This window comes from Passer domesticus, chromosome 15 (assembly GCF_036417665.1).
Source record: "Passer domesticus isolate bPasDom1 chromosome 15, bPasDom1.hap1, whole genome shotgun sequence".
Taxonomy (NCBI): Eukaryota; Metazoa; Chordata; class Aves; order Passeriformes; family Passeridae; genus Passer; species Passer domesticus.
The window spans coordinates 5412636-5434835 of NC_087488.1; the positions used below are offsets into that span (position 1 = coordinate 5412636).

The window sequence follows — 22200 nt, forward strand, 5'->3', positions numbered from 1 at the left end:
TATCAGGGAGAGGCAGCTGATGGCTTCATAGGCAAATGTTAAAAAGCTGAAGCGTTAGAAATTGTCACAGTAATAAATAATTGATCCAGGTTTGAAAAGGAAACGTGTTGGACTAGCCAGATTTTGAATCACCTGTGTCTTGTGCACCAGAATAATTACCAGTGCCCTGACCTGTAAACTGTTATATCTGACCAAAATAGCAGGACTGTTTTAAACTCATTTTTTATTTGTATAATACCTTACACAGAGCTGTTGAGACTCAGGCTGAGATTCTGTACTCAATTCTTTGTATCTTAGTCTCCTACTGCATTAAAAGGATATTTTTTTCCCTCCAGCATGTGCTTGGCTGTATCCTGTTTGTTTTTCTGTCTTATTCTGAAGCAACAAAAATCAGCCATGGTTGGGAACAGAACAGCATAGGGTTGGAAACAATACAGAGAATCTTGTATTCTCAGTGTCTGAGGTCAGAAATGAAAGCTTGTTTGTTTTGGGGGGATCTTGTTTTGTTCTCCCCTTCTCATCCTCCCTTCTGCCCCAATCCCCAAACCAGTCATATTATCAGAGCTCTTTGAAGGAGATTTATTCTCGTGGAAGGTGGAGAGTAGTTTAAAAGATGACTTCGTGTAAATCTATGTGTCTCCCTCAGAGGGTGTCTCTAGTGTCCTTAAGAAGAAAGTAGTAAAGCATTGTTTACCTCTGGCAGCTTTATTAAGAGATTAAGTGTTAACTTTTATGTGACTCTTATGAAAGTGGTGAGCTAAAGAGCAATGAGTTCCTCCAAAAGGAGGGACTGATTCTGTGAGGGGTGCACTGGTACAGTGCTCAGGGCAGCTGTGCTGGGTGGAAGGCATTCCAAAAGCCTTGACACAAGGAATACAATCAAAGCTTGCTGGCACAGAAAAAGGCCTGAATGTAGTAAAGAAGCGTATCTAAACAGATATGTTAATATGTGTGTCTTTTAGGTTTCAGTAGAAGCTTAATAAATGAGCACCTGAACAGAACACACTGATTAATATTCAGTGTGATTGAAACTGGTCCTGTTTTGGGAACTAAGACAGGTTATAGCTGCCAGACCACCTCAGGCAGTAGAGAGTATCTGTCTGTATAGCTCAGCTACTCACTGTGTATCTGTGTGCCCACATACCCAAACCCCTGTTGGTTATTCCACAGCAGCTAAGCTCTGGTACTTTTCCTGTTTCACAAACATGAGGAGGAACAACTTAAGTTCAACCCATTCACTTCAGCTAATGCATTTAGAGGTGTTTTCTGCTGCAGGCAAGGAATATGAGAACAGCAGAGCTCAGGCACTGAATTGTAGCTAAATAATGCATCCCAATCCTTTAGTCTTTCTGCCTGTGCTGTGCTGCTTAATCTTCTGAGGACTAATGGGTTTAGGAGTAAGAGGATGTCTGGATGAATCATGACAGAAGGTTGGTGTTGAGAGTCAGTTTCCCCTCTCTAAACCAAAGCTTTATCAAAATCTACATGTCACTGCATGTAAGCCAGTGGAAGTGTTGCTTGTCCCTGTAGTGCCACATGCATTTATGTACATTATACTCGTGGTACATGATCAACAGGTCTAAGAGAGGCAGAGGTGATAGCACAGGACCCTTGGGTCCCAGTGGATAATAGCAACATTTCCTCTTTCCCAGAGTACAGCCTTCCTTCTTTAAACAAAAGCCCAAATTATCTTGTAGCCTGATTTCCCCCATATCTACTTGCAAAAATTTGTATCTCATAAAACATTATTACTACATGTAACCCTTTCCAAATGACAGAAAAATCCACCAAAATTACAGTAGCCCTGGCTCAGCACTATAAAACTGACCAATCAGATGCAGAGGGAAAAGCAGAATCAGCATCTGAGTCAGTCCTGTCTATAATATTCCAGTATGGTTCTGGGGCCTGCTGCACTGTTAGAAATATCATTCTTCCCCTTATTCTCTTCTTTAACTGACAGCATCAAAGAACATCCTCTGCATACCCAGTAATGCTCTTGGTGGTGTAAGATGTAGCATAGAATTCTCCCCCTAAGAGACTTTATTGGACAGTCTTTTCAGATGTCAGGCTAGTTAGGAAGTGATGCACTGTTCAGTAGAAACAAATTTCATCCAATTTAGAGGAAACAATATACACTGAAATACAATTTCAGAGCCCTTTCAGAGCTCCCCAGGGACACTGCCTCTGCCAGCTCAGGTGCTTGTGTCCAGCTGTGCAGGTGAGAAGATGCCTCATGGTCAGCACAAGTGGGAACAACCACACCAAGGGTAGGGCAGGAGAGGTTCCAACTTGGAATTTCTGCTAAAAGACAGGAGCTGTGCTTTTGTAAAACACTTTATATTTGATAGAAATGTTGAGAAATAGAAGCATGCGTCCACCTCAAAGTAGTCACAGATGTACTCTATTCTTGGCAGTCAGGCTTTGTGATCTGTAAGAGCAGCTTTCCCATATTCTTTTACACATGGGTAGTTATTGTAGCTATGTATGAGCAGAAGTGTGAAAAAGGAGAGATATATGGAATGGAGCTTTTTTCTTTTTTCCTGAGCTAACAGTGTGAAGCCAGGGAGCTGTGCTCTGCTCTGTGACAGGTGTGTTCTGGGCTGCAGTGTTTGTGTATCACAAAGAAATTGCAGGATGACAAGCTGAGATAACTTGATAAAGAAAATCATATATGAATTTTGCTGTTCCATACCCTGTGCTGAATGGAAAATAGACTAATTTATTTATTGACATAAATAGGCTTGACATCTTGAGTTTCATTTTCAACTCCATTGTCTGAAAAGCCCTTACACCTTACACCCTTACATTCATTTCTTCCAGGCTGCGATTCCACTGACCTATTTTAGATGTGCCTCTTTGCACAGGATGATCCATGCTGTAGTAAAAGTGTCAGTTGTCTTCCACTGGTTGTACAAGGATAACTAACTGAGGTGTCAGTGTCTACTTTGTGAGCCGCTCAGATTAGGCGAGATGAATCCCCGTGTGGCTGAGTAATGCACTGAGTCAACACAGCACTGTTTGCAGCAGTGGCAGGATCACAGGTGTGGGGCTTTTCAGGTGCTGCTTAACTCCATGTATCAGTGTGTCCCTGGAGGCATTTGTTGTTCTCCTTCCTGCATACTTAGGATGGTTGCCAAGAGTTGCTCTGCTTTCTTTTCCTGCCTCCACGGCAGAGGAGCCGCATAATGCGGCACCGAGCCCGGAGCCTAATTTGGAGAGGCTTCTCTGTGAACTTAGGACAAAACTTACTTGCCCTGTCAGCATCCTCTGCACTGCTGAGTGTTTGGAAGCAAATGTGATAAAGAAAGTAGAAATGCAATTAACAAAGACCAATAGATACAAAAGCCCAGAGCCAGTTTTAGCTACTCTCTGTCGATGCCGGCTGCCACCGCGCCCACGCTGAGACACGGAGTAATTGCAAAGTCAATAGCAGTGGCCTGGCTCTCAGTAATGATTTCAAGTCAGTCGTGATATGCTGTGGAAAGCACTGCAGTCAGCTTGGAGTGCTCTTTCTTGCTCTAAGAAGTTTGAGGCAGAGCCTTTTCTCCTTGTTCCAGTGACTTGCTGCCTGAAAGCTTTGCAGCCTGCCAATGTGGGCCATGCATCCCTTTGTCTACTTTATCCACAGAGGAAAAAAGAAAAGTCTTAACCACAGTACATGTGCCTCTTTGGATAGAACTTATCTGTTTCATTTTGCCTCTCACTGTAGAGATTTGTCAACCCCTTGCTTAAGGACAATTGCTGCCCTCAGGGCAACCCCACTGCATTTTCCTACAATATTTTGAAGTTTTTTGGAAAAGAGAGTTTCTACATTTGGGTTCAAATGTAGTCCTTGACATACTGCATGTTACTCTGTGGAGGTCATACAGTCTTTAAACAAAGATTGAGGAGAAAATAATCTGGATGTATGTTAATGCCCTACAGTTGAGCTCCACTTTTCTAAATAGTAACAAAGTTGGAAAGCATCTCTGAGGAGCACCAGGGGCCTGTGGCCTGAGGATTTAAATTTTACACTTTGTGTAGCCCAAGCACCATTTAGTGGTTTATAATATTTACAGTGCTTTTGGTGTGCAGGAGATATTCAGTCTCTTAAGGTCCCATTCAGTGTGCTTTAAAAAGTCTTGGGGACTATCTTCAGATACTTATCTTGTCTTGTAAAAAAAACTCCAGTTGTTTAGGGTGCTGAAATACTTTTTGAAAGGTCTAGAACTTTGTGCAGGTATTTGGTACAATGAAGCAGTGGCACAGAAGAGAATGTTGTAGAACTACACTATGCTTGTTTCAATGTAATGTTGTTTCATAAAAATACAAATGGCTGAGATAATCCTTGATATGAAAAATATAAAGGCCGATAAGCACTGTGCAAAGGAAAAAGCAACATTTTTGGATGCAGAAAATTCTGTGTAGTATTAGTGCTAGTGCTGAGATTTATACTTTCCTACAGAATCATCCCAAATGGAAAGGAACATTTAATACTGTAATATGTTTTCCACAATGGCAAAAAAGAGTTCTTGTAATGGGAGTTGGGTCAAGTTAATATATTTGGGAGCAGAAAAGCAAATTGCTTCCTTGGCCTGAAGGTGGAGGCCAAGTTGGCCATGAGTGCTTTCTTCTCAGCCATTTGTGCCAGTCTTTTGTGCTATTTCTCTTATTGTAATGAAGGCAAAAATTGACCACGTTCACAGGCACAACAGAGGCCATGTGAGCCAGGATCTGCCTCTTTGGCAGAGACCCTTGGGGGTGTGGCTGAAAAATACTGAACATTAATTGTGGGGATCTCCTTGCTTCGCTTAAGCTGTTCTGGAGACTGCTGCGCTTGCCAGCTCACTCCACACCTGAATGCCATGTGACAGTCAAAGAAGTGCAGTACTTAATTATTAATTACCTCAATAATTTTCCTGAAGTTGTTTTAATGCAGGGTATATAGCTTCAGTCCTGTGCACACAGGAGTTTTGTCCTAGTTCTCTGAAATCATAAATTTAGAAGAGGGAAATCCAATATTAGGAATTTTTGTTGCTAAAAAAAATAACCAACCAAACAAAACCCCCTTTATACCTGGCCATACTAAGCAGGGTTGATCTGGGACAGCAAAGTACAAAAGAGAGTAAAAAGTAAATTATTTTTACTGATCCACCATGAAATCCTCATATTGATGGTAGCATATACTTTGAAAATAGTAGTCCAGATAATGTGCTTTTCTAAAGACAAGGTGAATGTAATTCCTATGAGCCTGATCAACACAAGATGGTAAGATTGAATTTAAAATCAGTTGATGGATGGGTAGAATTATGCACATCATGAGAAAATGCCAAGAGTCCAGAGTCCAGTCTGCAGCTTTGGGGCTTCAGCTGGAATTTTCAAGTTAGCTCTGGGTGGGATGTCCTCAGTTGAGGCGAGTTAATCCAGTTACATGAAAAAACAAACCTTAAGCTGCTTGAGAGGGTGGGTTGACTCATGACCAAAGCTGTACCTTTGATTTCACAGTGCTTTGTGGCATTGCTGCTTAATTCTTTTAATTTCAAAGAGTTTGTTTCTTTAGGAACTGTCTCATCTAATAATGAATTCTACCTATTATGATAATATTCTGTTCTGAGTGCATCAGCCTATTTCAGCCAAGTCTGATGGAGAATTAATAGTTTAAACTTGCTTACTTGAAAATAGCAGCTAGAATTAAGAATGAGTTCCCCTTCTTCCCTTCCCCACAGCAAGATTTCCAAAAGTTTCTGGTTTTATACTGCAATAAATTTCAGTCAAATCCCATCACAAAATAGAAATCTCTGTGAATCCAACTTTATTAACTCTCCTGTGCACTCAACTACTTCCACTAAAGAGAAACAAAGACAACTCTAAAAAGATATTGAAGCATTGGAGGAAAGGAATATTCATTTCCCTGAAACTGTACCTGGACTCCAAATAAAATTACTTTTGTGCTTTATATTTGTGTCTCTGCTGAGGATGGACTAGTCTTCTCTGCCACAGAAGTTTCACAGCAGAATTCCTAAGCTGATTTTTTTTTTCCTTCCTGCCCTCTCCATCCTTCTTTTCTAGAATATAATGACCCCTCTTCCATCTTGTAAAAGCCAAATGCTTCTCTTTCTCACTGCCCCAGAATTTAACATTTCTGTTTCCTCTGGAAACCTTGTACCCCTTTGTTGAATTTGGAGCCAGCATAGCTTAATCTCTTTTAAACTCAGATCTGTGTGAGGTATGAGTGAGAACAGAGGTGTGAGTGGAGCTTTGGCTTGAAATAGCAAACAGTAGTGAAGTAGCCACTGTTCATTTAGGAGAAGATAACAAATGAGGCCTCCCAGGAGTCAGCAGTGCAAGTCCTTGCTGTTTCTCATCTAAATAAATGATCTAAATAGAGATAGTAATGGTAAACAAGCAAATTCTACTGATAGCAGAAGTATCAGGGAGTAATAAGCCCAGAGCAAACACCAGAGTGTTCAGGGGGTTTTGATCTACTACATCTGCAAATGCATAATTGTCAGGCTTTCTGGCAAAAATAATTAAGATAATAAGCACAAATAAATGTGACTGAGCAACAGTGTTGCACAGATGTTTTAGCAAAGACCTTGAAATTAGAAAAAAAAACCAAACAGAGCCTTGATCTAAACTTTAAAATGAAGAACTAATGGTGAGCCAGGATACCACAGCAGAGTGCTCTGAAATACCCAGGTCTGAGGGGCTCTTGTTTATAGTGTGCAACATTATAGGCAAGGCTTTCTGAATATGAACACCATGGTGACTAAACAGCCTCTCAAAATTAACAGAACATTTCCTTTCCTTAAGTCTTTTATTTTTTGCCTGTGGTTTAATTTATTTAAGCTATTTCGATCAAAAACAAGGCTAGAAACAATTTAGACAACTATGAACAAAAGATTCCTCATTAATTATCAATATTTTGCTCCTGTGGAATTTTGAACCTCTTCCATAATATTCTAAGACAAGTAGGCATATTCTGCTAACCTTTCCAATGCTGCTGCTTGTTGTATATGTCTTTGGGAGCTCTGTCTCATAAGTAGGTGTTTGTTTCTGCATCTCTGATCACTTTCCTTTTATTTTCTGACCTCCTTCTGTTCCTGTTGGTTTTGTGAAGGGCAAGCAAAATGAAGCTCCGTGGCTAAAGCATCCAAGAGTAGCAGCATTGAGAAAATTCTAGTCAGAATTATTGCATAGCATCCAGTCATATGAAGATATATTGTATGATGGTAAGAAATTCTGTCTGGATCATGGAGTATCTGAACAGATGGGTAAAATAAAACAAATCCACACACATCTTTTTGTGAAGGGCAGATGCAAGGTGGTTATTTCAGAAGCAGAAGGGAAGCCAAGCTCCTGCTGAGCTGTGTTATGGAGCTCTGTGTTATCCTCACTCTTCTTTAGCTTGAGGGATCTTTGGTTGTGTTGGTGTGGTCAGTGTTTGGTGGGCCCTGAGAGAGGAAAAGAGAATTGTTTTCTTCAAAGGAAAAGGATCACCCTCGTGGATGAGAAGATAAAAATTGCGCTGATAAGTTGTTCATTAAAAGGAGTGAGCTGGGATGAGAAGACAGCAAGAGAGAGCATGCGTGCCAGGATATGAATGAAATAATTGGCAAGGCAAATGGTTCTGTGCTCCAAGTCATCAAAAACAAATAGTCTTCTACTCTGCATTTGTAATGTGAAGGTGAATGAGGCTCTTGGGTGTCTGAAAAAATTCAGGCTTCAGAATAGAGAATTCCATGGATTTCTGGTCAGGAAGACAGGAGCCTGAACATGCTGGCCAACAGAGATGGAAGAGAAAAGGCAAAAAAGTGAAATAGAATTTTGCTGAATACCAAAGTATTGATCTGCTGATTTTGCAAGATTTAGTCCCCTGCAGGCTGAAGGCTGTCCTTGGTACAGTGTAGGAAAATTCTAAGCAGCTATTGGAGCCTTTTCCAGGGAATAGCACTGGAGCTCAAATATGCAGTGCCAGGGAACGTGATGCAAAGGACATTTTCTGATTTTACTGGAGTCTTTTTGGTTTGGATGTTTGAGTTTTTTCTTCAGGCTGGGTGGTGTGTTGTGGGTTTTTTCCACAGATATTCTACTCTTGAAAAGCCTCTCATTTTTTGGCATTATTCCCTGTGAAGAAACCCCTGTGCTCTGATACTTTAACTGGAGTTTGGTGTTCTGGGTGTAGGATTTCAGGCTGTGGATCACCTTTGCACTATGCTGCATTCCCTCTTACCCTCCCATCTCTGATATGCTCTTGAGAACCCTGCTTAGTTCAGTGGCTCTAAAACCCCCACTTTTTGAGTGCAGTGGGAATCTGTGGCATCATGTAAATAACTGGTAATGGCACAGTGCAAAGGGAAATAAATGTAGCACAAACTTAATGAAAGCAATAAGAGCAATGACAGCTACCCAAAACAAGTTTGCAAAACCCAGTAGGTGCTACAGTGTGCTGGAAGCAGGTTCTTGGGTTTATTTGTATGTAACCAACAATTAAGAGTATTTTTCTCCTCAGTGGCACTAGTGGGTTTGGCTGCCCTTGACATGTCCCTTTGTACAGAAGCCACAAAGAGCAGCTCAGTAGCCCAGACAGACTTGAGGACTGAGAAGATGGCTAATTGCCACAGAACAGGAAAAATGAACTTAGAGAATATGTAAGTGTAAATCTTAAAATAACGTTAGTTTGGAGCCTTTTAGTTTTCCATGAAGAAAAGGCATTCTTAAGAATTTCTTATTTGTATTATGGTTGTGTCTCAGAGTTGCTGTCATGGGCCAGTGTCCTGTTGTGCTAGGAACTTCAGAAGCATCAAACAGAAAGATAAAATCAAATGGATAAGGAGCAGAAAGAATCTTGGTTAGTCTCCTCTTGTCATTGTTGGGTCCTTTAGGTGGTGTCAGACTGGAGTGAAAAGAGAGGAGATGACTTTGTTGTTAATGGGAGTAAGGGTTGGCTTTTTTTTCAGAAGAAAACACTAAAAGGGAAAAAAAAAACAGTTTGAAAACTAAAGATTTAGAGCTTTTCACTGATATATGACCTCATTAGAGTATAAGGGAAGCGACAGGTGGGATATATACTTGCACAGAATTCTGTAGTGGTGCTGACCTAAAATATTGAATGAGCACAGACCATCCTTCAGTTTTGTTTAATTAAAACAAATGTATTGAGGACACAGTGGTATAATCCATCACTAAATTAATGGGAAGGAGAGATGCTTCAGTCCTAAATTCTGAGTACACTAATTTTCCATTTTATCACCTTCTAATTTTTACCTAATTGTTTTGTGGAGAGGCGTTTTCTCTTCTGCTGAGATGCCAATGCCTCACAGAAGCCACCCAAACTGAGGCTGTTGGCCTGATCCCAGCATGTGCCCTCCTCTGTTGTTATGGTAATTTAACTACAGGAGCAACAAAATCCATCAGCTGAGTAAGGGTGGATTTTTACTTTACAAAACTTCCAGAGAAACCAAAGTTGTGAAAGACATCTGAAGTCTGATGCAACAAAATCTGGGGCAGGGGGAGGAACCAACACCCTCTCCCTGACTCCTTGCTGTGCACATAACCCACATAGCTCAGGGAAGGGCTTGCTGCTCCTGTTCAATCTCCCAGCAAATCCATCTGTGTGTTTCTGTGGAAGTTGTAGAGGAAATAGGTGCAGATTCTGCCTTCTTTCACCATTCTCGCTGTTCTCATCTCTGAAATCTAATTATCCTGGTCTTTAGAGAAGGTGATTTTCTTTGAAATGCAAAAAGCAATGTCATTGTTAACGTAGAGTCCCAGTGGCTCCTGTAACTGAGGTAATGCAGGGCCATTTTCTGCCAGTGGCTGGTAGCTCTGTCAGGTCTTAGGAAGAGAGACAAAAGACTTCTGACTAAATCACAGCATTGCCAGAAATGTTTCACCTCTAATATTTAATAGTTTGGTTTTCCTTAGCTGAGGAGTGAGAGCTGTACCAAATTATAAAGTACATTAAATAATCTTCACAGGTTTTTTTCAGTCTTTCTAATCTAATGGTATTTTCTAAATGTTATAGTCTTGGTGGTTTTTTTCCTTCAGATTTCTGCCCCATTGCTTAACTAGAGCAAAAATAGGGTGATATATAGCATATCTAATTAGTGACTGTGAGATAAAAAGATACATTTGCACTCTACATTTGCATTACACAAGGTTAGACCTTGTAAATTAGATGAAACACCATTAATAATCAAACAAATGAGGTCAGATCCATTGTTCTTTTCATTTTCTGCACTTCTGTTAAGATAATTTTACACTTCTGCTCCACAATTGAACAATTATTAGTTTCCTAAGTGCTACATGAGTTTTGACAAAACAAACCCCAGCAGAATCAAAATAACTAATTTTATATTCAGCAAAAGTGATTTTCACATTAGCCTGCATGAAATATTATTCAACCCAATTATCACAATATGTGGACATGTATAATAAATAAGATACAGCAAATCTAATCCTCTATGACACTCTATCAACAGTGTTTTGCAACAGAAATGTGTAATGATCTTATCTGCATCCACTGACACGTGGGGCACGAATAAATTGCTTTTCCCACTTGAACTTTTGATATGGTGGGGAATGTGTGTCACCAGTTCTGCCTGAAGATCTGGTCTTTTCTGAGGGCAATATTCCACCCAAAGAACAGTGCTTGTGTTTCCTCTAACAGAATTATTGGATCTGGTCCGGGTTGGGGGGTTTTTGTGTTGAGGAGCAGGGTTGGCTTTTCCTGCAGGAAGTGGATTATACCAATGGTGGATTACACCTGATTAATGGTGGGTGACTCTGGTTCTGATTTATCCCAGATATTCAGGTACCTAGATCCTTAATACCACAAGAAACCAGGGCCTGGGCTGTGCAGGACTGTGCAGAACTCCTTACCCAGCCTTTATTATCCTGGAAAGTCTGTTCTGAATGACCTGAATTCACACCCAGAGGCAGAAGGAAGGTGTTATTTCCTTTTATGCGTAGGAATATAATTTTATCTGCCCCAATTAGATGTGTATTAGGAAGCTGCAGATTTGTTATCCCTGCCATTCCTTGCCTCCCTAATGAAGCCTAGTTCATGCTCACCTTCATCTTCCAGGCCTATTCATTACTATTTTATTTTCCTTCTCTAAAATGCTCTGGCAGCCCATCCTTCCTCTCTGGTTAGTTATATTTGCTCCACATGTTTCCACTTTTGCCAGTTCAGCACCTCTGGGAGCAAGATCAGCTGTTGAACACTTGAAACTTTCCTTTGAAGTATTTTATTTAACATAGTTGAACAGCCAGAGGACAACAGGAGTCAGGATGAAACAAGAAAGAATTTAATGGCCTCATGTTTCGAGGGTAGCTTTTCCAGGGTGATGCTTCCCTTTTATTTCATGTGATTTAAAACAGTACTAAAGTTAACCTGTTTTCTTTCCTCTTTTGCCCAAATCCATGTTGCTATTCTCCAATTATCTTTTTTCCTTTTAAGAATTCCTTTGCTGAAAAGTTTTACACCAAGCCTGTTTTCTTTTATACTTGTCCTCAAATCACTCTTATCTCAGGTCTTAGGGGTAATTATCAATATTTCTTTAATTCTTGGCTGTATGTTCAAAACAAGAAAAGCAAATTACCCAGGAGACTAAATTATACAAGAACTGTAATGGCACAGTATTATATAAAGTTATACATTAGGAAAAGGGGGACTGTCAGAGCTCTAGAGCTACATGGAAAAGCAGAAAGGATCTAGATCTTAATTTGCTCTTTTTCTGCTGATAAAGCTGTTCTTTGCTTATAGAACTTTGAAAGTCCTAGAAAAGTATATTTGCAGTTAGTCCTAAAGGAAAATAGTTTTAGCAAGGAATTAACTCAGTGAATTCCAGCAGATGATTTTTGGGATGTTCTAATTAGGCTTGAGATGAAAAGCATTGCCAGGAAGCAATTTACCTTTGTTGTGGATATATCTCTTGTTTTATTGAGTAGCTTCACACTTTGGAATGTTATCTTTGTATAGACTCAGCGCAAAGGAGTTTCATTTTCACACATGTCCTGTCTCAGAGTTCCCAGATATCTTGAGCAAAAGTGACCCTTGCCTCTAAAGGAACTGTCTTAATGTATTTAATTTTTTTGTTTGTTTCTTTCAAATGTTAATAGCCACATGGCCATAACTGACCAAAAAAAAAAAAAAAGGAAAGAGAAATTATCTTTGTTTTTCAGGGCAATGAATGTCATCAAAATCTTAAATCACAAGTAAGGAGCAGAATATAAGTGTCTAAGAGAGATTGGAAATGAGAGCTCAGTCCTCTCCTCACTGTAAGCAGGTGGTCTGCCTGGTAAAGGAAATTTTGTGTAGCTAGCACCAAACATTCAAACCCACTAGACCCACTATAATCCTCCCTCAATTTTGTGGGGATTTTTCCCTACAAACAAGTTCATGTGAAACAAGTGCTTCTATGATAAAAGCCTTTCAGCATTTGTGCATTCTGTGGTTGGCAATCACATCCATAGGGTGTGAGCCTCAGTGGGTTCTGGCTGTTGGACCAGTGAGTGACTTCTGGACTGCTCTTTTCTCTGTGTTTTGGTGTGTACCTTCTCTACCTAGCAGCTACATCCATAGAGAACACAGGAAAGTAATTCTCATTGCACTTTTTTTGGGTGTCTTAGTTGGCAATAATCAATGGGCTCCAAATCTGCTAGGTTAGGCAAGCTCTCATGCCAATACAGTATCATTTGTGCCCTTTTGTTTAATGAGACTTATTTCTGTATAGAACCTGGCTAAAAATGAGCTTTACAATGTGGCAGAGACCTTTGCCAGCCCAGTGAAGTTGATGAAACCTTTTCATGTCTGAGCTGTAAGCCCTCATAGATTGATTTTCATATTGAAAGTGCTGTGACAACCTTAATGTAAAAAGCCTGAACTACATTGTTCTAATTAGAGTTTACCTTTTCATTTTATCAGAATTCCGCTGCTGAGCACTTCGTGTAAAGGTTCCAAAAAAAACAGAGGATTAAATACTCATATCACAGCTTAAGGTCCCCTCAGAGGCTTATTGACTTTGCTAAGTTCACCTACTATGGACTTGTAGAGGATTTAGAATCCTTAATGGCAACAATGGTAAGGAATAATTCCCTCATGGGCAAGCTGCCCCAGCTAAGAGACAGTCCAAGACATAAAAGGTTGGTTTTGTCAAACACTATATTCCACAGGACAATTTTATCCATGCTGAACATGGTGACAAAAGGACACAAGGGACAGGATGAGTAGAGAGGAGAGGAGCAATATGGGGAGGCCACTCTCAAATTACATTAATTAACGTAGCTTGAGATTACATTAGGTGTGACACTAACAGTGGAACTCCCATGAATAATAATAATTCAGTGATCAGATGGAGCTGAGAACTTATTTTAATATATCTCCCTAAGAAATACTGTCTTCTCAATTAGAGATGCAAATATTGAAGAGAAGTGAGCTTGTGTAGATCATACAAGAGATAGCAAAAATTAAGTGTATTGGGGGCTGACTGTCCTGTTTCATATAACCATAGTACATTCCTGTCTTAATTAAGGAATCTTTGCTGGAGTGCAAGGAATTATCTTACTATATAACAATCTAACTTTCAAAAATCATGGTCCTGGTTTGTCCTGTTAGTGCCCAGGCTTTACTTGGTTTAAAGCATAAATTAGAGCTGTGGTTTCAAATAAATTTAACTTATCTCCAACCATTCTCCTTTTGCTGAATGAAAACTCTTCCTTTTATGTTTGTAAGAGTTTAAGAAGTGGCTGTGCTATACACAATAAATAGAAGTACCCTTCATTTCCCTTGGAGTACTTCTGGTTTCCATCAGCAGGTGAGAAGGCATTAATCATCCATTTTAAAAAGGAGTAGCATTCAGCTAAGCTGGGAGTTATACAGAAGATTTTTGAGTTCTAATGCTCTTAATGCATCTATCTTTCCTTCTAGCTCCATTTTATCCCCCTAATCTGACTGATTCTTGGATAATTTACTCAGCAGAACTAAAATCAGCTTTAAAAAAGTGATCAAGGTTGGGGAAACTTGCACAGGGAGTTGCGTGTCCTAAATCGCATTAGAATATGGGATTTTTATCCTTAAACTCAGTGTAATCCTACGTCACAAAGAACTCCAGTGGCTTACTCTGTAGCAGTTAGCCAAAGTCTCTATTTCCTTTTCTTCCAAGACATACCATACCATAATTCCCCAATAAACAGAGATGCCTAAGCATGTTTGACAAATTGAACTGCTCCCTTCTGTTTGGAGCAGCCCGTTGTGTGCACACAAAGCTTCCAGGTGCCCTCATAACCACGTCTGCTGAGCCTCACCTGGAGGTGCTTTATGACTGAATTCCTCAATCTATATGCAGATTTATACCAAGCCAGTAAATAACTTGTGGAGTTTCCCATGGTTTGTACTCTTTGCAGTCCAATTCTGTTCATTTGCAAACTGCTCTGTTCTTGTGCATATTGAGAGTAATAAGGCTGCTAATAAAAAGCAGTTTATATAATATATAGCAGGGATACCAAGTGTAACTTATAGGGATGGCTTTTGACATGAGCTTTTTACAGCTTTGGGGAAAAATAGATTAATATAATTTTATTCTTTTGTTTTTGTTCACTCTAAATACAGACTTGTGACAAAATTTCTATCACTGATCGCATTTCTGCTTCTCTTGTGTGATGCAACCCTTTTGTTCATTTCAAGATTTCAGTGTTTTGACAGTGTCTTGAGGTCAGGTGCCCAAACTAGTCAATTGTCCACTTCTGAAAACACTTCTGCATTGTTTTCAGTCAATATTTTTGTTCCAAAAGAGAAGCAATTGAGATGAACATCCTCAGTACTGCTGACTCTGAGTAATTGAAAGTCCTGGTTGCAAAGTCTGTGTGCAGAGGCTTCCTTGGCAGCAATATCATTTGTGGTACCCATGCAGTCTCTTCAGGTGACTCTTAAAATTATTTTGCCCTCTGTATTACTCCAGTTTACATGAGCATCAACGTCTGTCAATGAGGCAGGAGTAATCTCACTAACAGGGAAAATCCCACCTCCAGTCCTCCTCCTCTGAGACAGTCTGAAATCTAGTTTACCTCCAGCCTTCTGTTAGTCTGATTTGTAATGTTTGAGGACTAAATTGTCTCACTGCAGTGATAAGAGTGCAGTGCTAAAACTTGAAAACCTATCTTGTATTTAGTGCAATGCAGCCAGTGTGTGTGGATTGTCTGGTGCTGTGCTGGTTGGGGCTGTGTCCTTGCTGCTGGAATTGCTCCTCTCCTCCCCTCCACTCTGCTGGCACACTCCTGGCTCTTTGGTTGCTTGCTCTTGCTCTGACCTGAGTGCTTTGCATGCTGCAATTCTGATTTCTCAGAATCCTCTTGTCACAGAAGTCCTCTCCTAAACCATGGAAGAATATAAAAACACTCCTCAGGAGCTGGTGTTGAATGGGTCTGAGATAAGGCTTTGTCAAGGGGCAAACTGGAAGGACACATAAATTTTTCAGTTTCTCCTTGCCTAAGGAGAAACCTCAGATGAAGTGCAATCTAATGATTTTGCCTGTTGGTTTACATTGAATTTAATGCAAGACCTTTCAGAACTGTTAACATTTACTTAGAAAAGACCTTATAGCCCTGATCCTGTCATGACATCTATATACTTATATTTCAAGATCCCCACAGGAACCAGGGGACTTTAAATGGAACCCACTCTCACAAACATAATTATAGGTGTGGGCTTCAGAACATATTTTTGTTCAGTAGCAAGATATCAAGAGACACCTACACTATCACTTTTTCTGCAGTTGGATCTGTGGTTTAATATTTTCATAGAATAGGGAATGATTGAGAGTGGGAATTGCAGATCAGAGGAGAGGTAGTGAAATGTCATTTGTGTTGCATAATTTGTACTATCACTTGTCAACAGTGATCCCCTTAATGCCATCCCTTTGACAGATGAGCAAAGCAAGCTTTTAGAATTCTAAAGAGTAAAAGCTGGGATAAAAAGACAACCATGTTTGATTCCCTTCTGCAGTTCAAAGGATTTGAAAGTCATGACACTGGTTATTACTGTGGTCTTTAGAGAGATGCACAGAAACTTAATCTATCTAATCAAACTGTCTCAAAAGATAAACCAAATCAAAACTTTTGCCTATACAACTCTTACTATGCTTTGTCCTTTTTTTTTTTTCCCTTCAGTATTCATTTTTCACCAAGGGGATACATATTCAGTATATTAGCAATATTAATTTACTACTGCTACTATGTGCATTATCCTGATACCAACATCTTATGCTTCTGAGGACCCCAGGGTGGCATAGGCAGATCTCAACTGCAGTGGCAGAAATCACCCTCAAAGTCTGGAGGAAAGGTGCAAAGTTTGGTTACATGGTCAGAAAAATGTGCTGTTTCATAGTGTGGTTTATCTCAGCAATCATCCTTGTCCAAACCAAATGGGAATCAACAAAGGGAATCTACAGTAAAAAAAAACTTTCTTGAGGGTTAGGGCTGGTCTACAGACAGGTGCCTTTATCTGCCCAAAAAGAAAGGTTTCCAGCCCCATGAGTGGGCTATGGACTGAGCTGAAGGAAGTTCTTTGAGCTAGTGTGAAGGCATGGGCTGCAGTTAATGCAGTTTTACAGTTTTGCATGTCAACTGAAGAAGCAGAATTAATAGCCTTAGAAGGATGTTGGTATGAAGATGGGCAAAATATTGCACAGCTACTTGTACCCTGTACTGAGAAAAGATGATGGCTAAAATGAAAGAATGCCTTTAAGGCCTAGAGCCTGACCAGAGGAAAGGAGAAGCTGATTTATAGGATAGAATCATGAAGTCGTGTATGTGGGAAGGGACCTTTAAAGTTTATCTATTTCAACCCCTCTCCCACAGGCAGGGGCATCTTCAGGTTATTTTGGGTGATGAGACTCAAGGAACTCTGTTTCACTTAGCCAAAGATGAGCTATATGTGAATATGATTTCTCCTTTATGAACATGACAAGCACAAAAGGTAGTACCAATCTGGAAATACCAGTACAATATCGTATTTAAAATGACCAACTTTGCTAACAATCCCAAAAGTGAAGTTCGAGAACTGCTAGAACATAAAGCAGCATAGAAAGAAGCTTTTTTTTTTTTTCTTTTTCCTGGCCAGTACTTAATCAAGTCCATGTAAAATGGATGGATGTTTCCAGTGTATTTGCCCTGCATTCAAACACTCTTATTAATCCAAACAACAGAGTTATTGCAAAAGTTGCTCTTAGAGGCTGAAAATTTCCTTTGTCTGTGGCTTATTATAGCTGGAGTGGGAGTAGTCTCTGGAGCACTCGAAGTTGTCTGCTGTGAGTGTGTCAGACTCAGCCTTAAAGCAATTCTGGGGAATTTCTGAGGTACATACCTCCAGTTTTCTGCTTGTATAATAGAATGAATCCAATTACTGGTAACTGCAGCCTGTTTTGCTGGGACCACTGGTGTTGTTTCACCACTGTGTAAATCAATTACATCCTTAGGCTGCTTTACATGCATAGAACTTTTTAGCTAAAGTATGACACATGTTGTGTTTTATTTCTTTTGTTTGTGCACACTGAAGTTCTGAAGCTCTTGATTATTTGCAATATAGATCTTAGAGTCATGCAAAGATATTTTATTTGTGCTGGCATGTAGAAGAGTGGGAATAAAAGTCCTGTGTATCCTGGAGTTGATGGCTATGAGATATCCATGTATCTCATATGCTCTGGATATGTGCTAGGCCAAAGTCTAGAGGAGATGGATTTCACCCCCTCAACACCTTTTGTCTCTCAGAACAGCCAGAATACTTAGGCTTCAGGAGGGTAAAGTGAATTTCATGGTATGACCATAGAAAGTTATCAGAATAGTTGCTCCTTTCTACATGGTAAAAATATCTCAAGTTGCTATTTTGTGAATTGATTTGAAGTTTGAACTCTCATGGGCTGTGTAGTAAATTAGAAGCCACACATCTATAACAGACATCCCTTTGCAGCTCAAATGGCTGTTTATTTACAACTTGTTCTCACAACTTGTAAGAATGATTAAATAAATTTTAGAGGGAGGCTAGAATTCTGCTGACTTTATTATCTCATTGTGCCTTTAGCTGATTCTTTCTATTAAATAATACATGTTTCTAGCAAGTTGTACTTGAATATCAAAAATTACAGATCTAGTTGCTTCTAAGACAAACTTATTTGGCAGTGATTAGAATGGTATGACCAAAATGTTCCTTGTGTTTTAGCCATTACATAACTTGGGATAGCTTCATGTGTCCATTAATCTTCTCTTTGTCAAATAGATAGGGATATGTTAATTATTAAATGGAGTTGAAGGGCTTGGTGGTTTGGAGTTTTTAGGATTAGGGGAGCCAGGTTTTGAGAATGAGCTTGAAGTACTGACCTATTTGGGGAGTGGAATGATAAATAGTGTAAAAAGACTCAAAATAATTTCTAATTTATATCACTTTTGATTGGTAGTCATGAGGGATATTTTCAAAGGTCAATAGAGAGGTGGAATGCATAATTAAATACAGATTATTTGGTGGAAGATTGGAGGTTGAAATATGAGCAGGTTAAATTTGTATCAATAAATACTAAACACAGGATGACATTATTTAATTTCAGTCCAGATTATATATCACTCTTCAACAAATGAAAATGATGTATAACTGCAGTTCCAGAGCTGCATATTAAATGTGAGAAGGAGTGAAGATTTGATGCATGTGATTTAGGATACAGAAAGACAAGAAAGTTGAGTATAAAGAGGGGTCTGCACAGTGTGTGAGTGATTTAATCAAAATATTTATATCAGTGTGCTAGGTAATGTGTTAAAGAGTTGAAATGATGCAGGAGCAGAGGCAAGGCCTTTAATATCCCACGTTGGCTATTTCCAATGTATATTGACTATCCAACAAAAACCATATTTATTCAATTCTGATCTTTATGAACCAGAAATATCTGTATAGTTTAAAGATGATTTGCCATTGTACAAAGATTCTATGAGAGCAGAACCACACCTCTAATGTGCCACAAATTAGAGGCATCAATCCATATTTCCAATTAGAATTCATTAATTGGTGATACAGTCAGAGAGGCCCTAAAGAAACATATAAGATCAGAATCCAATTTTAAATGTGTTCTGTTTTAATGAAAAAGTTATTTTGTTGGCAAGGTTCTTATCTGATTGATCCAAGCAGCACTGCTCTTTTATGTGTACCATATTGTTCTTGTAAACAAAGAGGTTTAAGAATGTGAGATGGAGTTTGTGGGGGAAGGCAGTATCTTTTATTAGACTGACTGATGTGACTTGCCTGTACACCTGACAGCATGTCTGTCCTTTCCTTGCTATTTTCATTGATCTAATAAGTAATATTACCTACAAACCCTGCCTCACTCTTATCCATGCCCAGAGGTAAAGGTGGCTCATTTCTGTGTATTCTTTATTAGCAAAATGAAAAAAAATGTTAACAAAAATGAATGCAATTCTTAAGCATTCAACTGAAAACTAATAATTTTACATTATTTCACAGAATTTTGCATTAAAAATCATTGCAAGACAGTGACAGGAATGACAATAGCAGAAATTTTTCCTCATATTGATGATTCTTTATGAAGTGCTGCTGCTTCCCAGTTATTCTGTATTACACCCCCAAGGAAATGGCTGGGGTGATCAGCAGCAATGTACTGAACTCGTTTTTTAATTGGCAGAACTTATCTTCTAGAGCCACACTACTCTGAGCTGTCTGGGTGCTCTGCTTCCTTACCTGCCTGTTCTTTGCCTGTCTGCAGGTGGTGTTTGCAGAAACAATCTTCCAAAGTCTAATTTGTCCTCTCACTGAAGGCATAAATTTGAGTAAATTGATTATTTTTTCTGCTTGTAAAACCCTGACTAACCCTTTAGTGCCAATTTACCCGTGACCTGCTGGGGAGGACTGTGTGGCTCAGAGCTGAATGTGCCGGTTTTGCATGGACAAAATGCATGAAGTGCTTCACCTCGAGTTCTGGAGAGCTGACAAACCTTTGTCCTGTGCTGATGGAGGATGGCCTGGTACCCTTGTGGCTGCACCTACAAGTTGCCATCACTTAAGGCTCTTTGCAGCCAATCCACTCCAATCCCATGGCAAAGCTTTAAATGTTTTCTGTTCTTGTTTAGTTTAATGTAGACTGCTTCAGCATTAGCCATGACTCTGGTCCAAGCCTTTACAGCACTTTGCATCTCCTCCTCCCCCTCAAAAAAAAAAAAAAAGAAAAATTTATTAACAGATCCATGTCTACTAATATGTTGCAGATTTTTCTGCATTGTTTAAAGTCCTTGATCTAAGTACAAACTCGTCTTTCTTGGCAGGAATATTTTTATCCTGCTGAGGCTTGCTTTGGAGACATTTCTGTGTATACTTTTAATAGGAATGTCCTCTTCGTTTTTTGTTTAAAAAAAATCCCAAACCTGTGGGAGAAATGTCATATAGTTACTTTTAGTCTAACATATGTCTGCTTTTTGCAGTGAATATAGGTATTTTCTATCTTTTGTTCATTATGCTCAGACTATCTGGCAGTTTCTCTAAGGGTTTTTCCTGTGTTTTCTCTCATTGAAGTAACACAGCTGAGTGTCCTGCATGATTGATAGAAAAATGATATGTGTAATTTGCAGCATTTTAATAAGATCTTGTATATGACTAAGAAGGTCTTAATCTAATAATATAGCACATAATTTTGTGTTTCCTTAGTGATTTTTCTCCTTAAAAGTTGTTGTAGAACAATTCCTTAAATACAAAATGGAAGAAGGTGAGGTGGTACAAGACATGCAAGTTTTGTTGGTTGTTGGTTTTTTTTTTTAAACAATGACATTAACAATAAAAAGACTGATCAAAAGGGAGAAGAAAAACCCTAAAACGAGGCCTGAGGGTGAGGGGTCAGGGCGGTGACTGTGAGGGGAGCCTGGGGCTGCCCATGCTGGGCACAGCCAGCCCCAGATGCGTTCCAGAAAGGACAGAACCTGTGACTTGTGACATCTATTGCCATCCACTAACAGAACTCCAGTTTGGAATTAAAAGAAGCAGGGGCTGATTTGATGGTTCTTTCTAAACATGGATCAAGCATGAAGAATTCAACCATTAATTTCATATTGCATGCATTATCTAACTGTACACTACATTTTTATACAATTACCCAGGCAGTTAAACATGGCTAGGAGGTATGGGTGTCCAGGAGACAAAACCAATTAGTGGCTTTCCCCCAGTTAATAAATGTTACGAATTTTATTAGGTGGAGTAAAATAGTTTAATGACATACCTCCCTGACCATAGAACAAGTTATGAAATTAAAAATACTCCCAGTTGTCTGTGTGTATGCATAGTGTCTTCATGTAGTCTCTCTGTATTTGTATTTTAATATTTAAATAGAAATTGCATGAGACAAGCAAGAGCCCCAAAATATTTTCTTAGATTCAGCCTTCATGTCAATGAAATTCATCCTTGACAGGCCATTCATTTTAGGAGTAAAGATATTGAGCAACTTACCCAATCCCAGTGGAGTAAAAATTAGTAGAGAGAGTCAAGTCATAGAATAAAGTACTTAGGACATGAGCTCTCTCTAGCTTTGCAAGGCTGGAGCCATGTTTTTGTCATAGAATTGCAATGACTTATAAAAGTAGTCCCTGTTTTAAATTAATTACAAATTAATTACAAAAAGATGATTTTTTTTCCCTGTAAGGGCTACTGTAAATAGGAAAGCATGTATATGACTTAATTATGAATAATTTGTTCAGCCTGTATTCTTGATATGTTTTCCTTTTGCAACATTTCAGCTGTTTTTTCATTTTATCCTGAATTTACCCCAAATGATCTGTGAAAGTGCATTGCCTCCCTTTTATTTTTTAATATCTGATTATGTTTTGGCTTTTAGTCTCATTACCTTAGGTTCCCTTACACTGGGCTATGATATGCATATGTAACTGCATAATTCAGCTATCAAATCATAAGCCTAATCCATCCAAATAATTTCAAAATCATTTGCATTATTCCTCTTTATTTTCTGCATGTCTCAATGTATTTGTGCTGTTCAAAATAAAACCCCAGAAATGGGAATTTTTTATTCACTTTTTTTTTTCCCATTATATTCCCTTTCTTAAAGACTTATGCATTAGAACCCTGATGCTCAAACATAAAACTACACAGGAGTCAAATCTTATTCCTTGGTTAAGGTGCTCTAATGGCTCACACACACTCAGCTGCCTTTATTCTGTTGAAAT

At 39.1% G+C, this 22200-nt stretch overlaps 1 long non-coding RNA gene across 15 annotated transcripts in view; it reads left to right on the forward strand.

Annotated features, from left to right (window-relative positions):
• LOC135281386 (uncharacterized) overlaps nucleotides 1-22200 on the forward strand; it is a 270224-nt gene that overhangs the window by 44911 nt on the left and 203113 nt on the right. The window contains exon 3 of one of the 15 annotated variants that reach the window (XR_010348054.1): nucleotides 19855-20149. The exons of the other annotated variants lie outside the window; for them this stretch is intronic. This is a non-coding gene — a long non-coding RNA (uncharacterized LOC135281386). Of the gene's footprint in view, nucleotides 1-19854; nucleotides 20150-22200 lie in introns of those variants that run through there. 15 annotated transcript variants of the gene reach the window in all.